A 3,816-nucleotide genomic window follows, 5' to 3' on the forward strand; every position below is an offset into this window, starting at 1 on the left:
TAGGAGGGAAAAATTTAAAAGAAGAGCAAAAATTAATTCAGAAATAATGACTAAATAAGGGTTGTAAGAATGAATTTACATAGTAATGAATGCCTTAAGAGTGATAGAAGATAAAAATAGGAAAAGTTTTAAAATCAAAAGATGTAAAGGGGGACTTCCCTGCTGGTCCAGTGGTTAGGAATCTGCCTGCCAATGCAGGGAGCACAGGTTCAGTCCCTGGTCTGGGAAGATTCCACATGCCATGGAACAACTAATCCACAACTACTGAAGCCAGCATGGCCTAGAGCCCATGCTCCACAGCAAGAGAAACCACCGCAAGGAGAAGCCTGAGCACCACAGCTGGAGAGCAGCCCCCGCTCACTGTAGCTAGAAAAAGCCAAGGGCAGCCACAAAGACCCGGTGCAGCCCTAAAAGAGAAATAAATATTTTAAAATGATATAAAGAAAGACAAAAGAAAATGGCAAATACTGAAGTTAGACAAAAAAGTCAGGTTAGTTCAGTCGCTCAGTCGTGTCCAACTCCTTGCAACCCCATGGACCACAGCACGCCAGGCCTCCCTGTCCATCACCAACTCCTAGAGTTTACTCAAACTCATGTCCATCGAGTCGGTGATGCCATCCAGCCATCTCATCTTCTGTCATCCCCTTCTCCCTGACCTTCGATCTTTCCCAGCATCGGGGTCTTTTCAAATGAGTCAGTTCTTTGCATCAAGTGACCAAAGTATTGGAGTTTCAGCTTCAGCATCAGTCCTTCCAATGAACACTCAGGACTGATCTCCTTTACGATGGACTGGTTAGATCTCCTTGCAGTCCAAGGGACTCTCAAGAGTCTTCTCCAACAACACAGTTCAAAAACATCAATTCTTTGGCGCTCAGCTTCCTTTACAGTCCAACTCTCACATTCATACATGACTACTGAAAAAACCATAGCTTTGACTAGATGGACCTTTATTTGCAAAGTAATGTCTCTGCTTTTAATATGCTGTCTAGGTTGGTCATAACTTTTCTTCCAAGGAGTAAGCGTCTTTTAATTTCATGGCTTCAGTCACCATCTACAGTGATAATAGAGTCCCTAAAACAGGCGGAAGGGAGACAAAATAAATACAAAAAACTGTAATTCAGGAACACATCCCAGAAATAAAATAGAGTTTAGTTTAAATTATATTTTGAAAGTGCATACCATGCACTTTATAATATTAAAGCAATCACCCCAAGACACACTTTAGTAAAGTTACAGAACATTAAAAATAAGGAAATAATCCTTTGAGCATCTAGGCAAAAAGAATAAATTACTTATAAGCAAAAGAAAAATAAACCTTTTTCAAAAGCAACACTTTATGCCAGAAAAAAATGGAATAACATGTTTAAGATTATTAAGGAAAGAAAATATGAAGTACAGATATTTTACCCAGAGAAAATAGATTTTCAAAAAAGGATACAGAGGAATTATCAACATTCAAGAGCTCAGAGACTATTCTCATGGGTCATTCCTGAGTAATCTACTAGAAAACAGGCTTCAAAAAACTAAAATAACTAGAGATATCAACATAAGAACTGGTGGATAAGGTTAAAATTAACTGTTCATAGAGCTATGGCAAAAATGAAGGTAAAGAAGGAGGTGATATTGTACGTAATGGCCATATGATTTTAAAAATGCAGAAAGGGTACAACTTATAAAGGGAGTGATAAGGAAAAAACATATTCAAAATAACTGTACTTAGCAATTACATTTCTGTGGTAATATTATTGTTATTCTGAGACCACTATGTGAAATAAAGTAAATGAATAATTATGGGATCTTCAAATTCTATTATTCCCTGTGTCTTTGAGAGCTAGGGATTTTGATGGTGGAAGAAAGGGAGATATCAATATAAAACAGAAGAGGTTAAATTAGAAGCCCTATAGCTTTTAATTTAAGCCCTGAAATCTTTGAACTTGTAAGGTTTTTTTAATGTTAGTGTGTATGTGTTTATGTGTGCATGTGTTTATGTGTGCACATGTGTGTGAGTGTTGTGTATTTCTTAGCTTTGTCTACTAAACAGGTTAGAAAAAAAAACCTGACTATGTGGACACCCTGATTATGAATTTCCAGTCTCCAGACTGTGAAAAATGTTTGTTGTTTGTAAGTCACCAGTCTATGGTATTTTATTATGGAAGCCTGGAAGGACAGAGGCAATTACATTTTTAATAGCTTCTACACATCTGTCAAGGTAATTTTTTAACATTTATTTTTAATTGGAGGATAATTGCTTTTCAATGCTGTGTTGGTTTCTGCTGTGTAACAATGTGAATCAGCTATACATACACATATATCCCATCCCTCTTGAGCCTCCCTTCCCACTCTCCCCCCAAGCTGATTATTAATAGCTTCTTTGTCACCTTAGAGGACCCTCACTAATATCCAGGAAACTGACTGAACCAGCTTTTAAGTAGAAGTTTGAAGGGGCAGTCTTTCAGTTAATATTATTTTTCATCCACTCTAATAAGAACATTCTTCTTCCTTTTAATATCTTAGTCACAAACTCTTGAAATAATATAACAAATGTAAAAAAATACTTAATGAACAAAAAAATACTTTTAATTTAAGTGATTTGGAACTGATTTGTGTTTCAAAAAAAACACTTATTTTCAGTTAGAAATTCTCAAAATGTCACTTTTATTGAAGAATTTTGCAGTGCTTTGATGAAATTGATAATGATGATGGTACAATAAAGATGATAATGGTAATGTGGGTAGCTAAAAGTTTAAGTCTCTATGGTATTTTCTTGATGCATTTCTTATTAGTATCTGGGGGGAAAGTGCTGATAAGCTGAAGAATGACCAGAGCAAATAAATCTAAGTACTAACAACCTCATTATTAATTCTATACCAAATATTCTTGCATGGAAATGACTAATTTTATAAAATATTGATCAATTGAATTTAAATGGAATTTCACTTCAGGATGAGGATTAGTTGGGAGATTTACCTTGATAAATTTATGCAATTGGCTGTGTACCTTTTATTGTTGATTATTTTAATATTTTATGGCACCATTCCCAGCCTTGGATTTTTACCAGTGTGGAAGCACAATTTTCCATTGAAAAGAAGCAGTACCTGATTTGTGACCATGCTTTGTTTCATGTAGGGCCCTTAATCTGAATCAACAAAAGTGGGTCAGGATATAAGTCTACATAATTAACTTTCACTTGGTTTTTTTTTTTTTTCCAACGTGCTGGACCTCAGTTTCGATGAGGAGACGGTAGTGAGTTCTCACTCATGTTGTTCAGATTTTCCAAGGAATGCATGAGAGGGTGTCGTCATCGATCTTCACTTGGTTTTTAAGAGAAAATTGCTATGAATGCATGAACATTTTGCTAAGTATATCAGTCATTTTCAAAATATTCCCAAGAGCTTAATCAGATTCTAATCCTAAATGTAGGGATAATGGTCAACAAAATTATATCTGTCAGTTACACCAATTATCCTTATCCACCCTTATATGAAAGAATAAACACTGCAGTGTTAGTTTTTAAAAGTTTGAATTCAATCACCAAACTTTTATTTAAAAGCAACAAAAGAAAACCCACAAATAAATAACTGCAAGCTTAAAAACACAATTTATTTTCTATGGTTAATTACTTACTAAGTCTTGAGGAAGAAAAAGAAGTCTAGAAAAAATATGACATTCCCATTCTATCCACTTGGTTTCATTTCTCCCACACAGGATTTTTTTTTAATAGCTAGGCAGATTATTTCCTCATCACATCCGAAATAGTGTGGCCTTACTTCTCAAAATGTGAGAATTGTTCCACTGAGAGAAATCGTCTTACCAGTT

The 3,816-nt window shown here is 35.2% G+C and overlaps 1 non-coding gene across 1 annotated transcript; it reads right to left on the minus strand.

Moving 5' to 3' along the window:
• Positions 1-3,215: 3,215 nt before the first annotated feature.
• Positions 3,216-3,308, minus strand: LOC136148203 (small nucleolar RNA SNORD116). The gene has a single exon (XR_010659485.1). It is a non-coding gene; the product is annotated as a small nucleolar RNA SNORD116 (small nucleolar RNA).
• Positions 3,309-3,816: the final 508 nt, after the last annotated feature.

The sequence above is a fragment of the Muntiacus reevesi genome, chromosome 16 (genome assembly GCF_963930625.1).
Source record: "Muntiacus reevesi chromosome 16, mMunRee1.1, whole genome shotgun sequence".
Taxonomy (NCBI): Eukaryota; Metazoa; Chordata; class Mammalia; order Artiodactyla; family Cervidae; genus Muntiacus; species Muntiacus reevesi.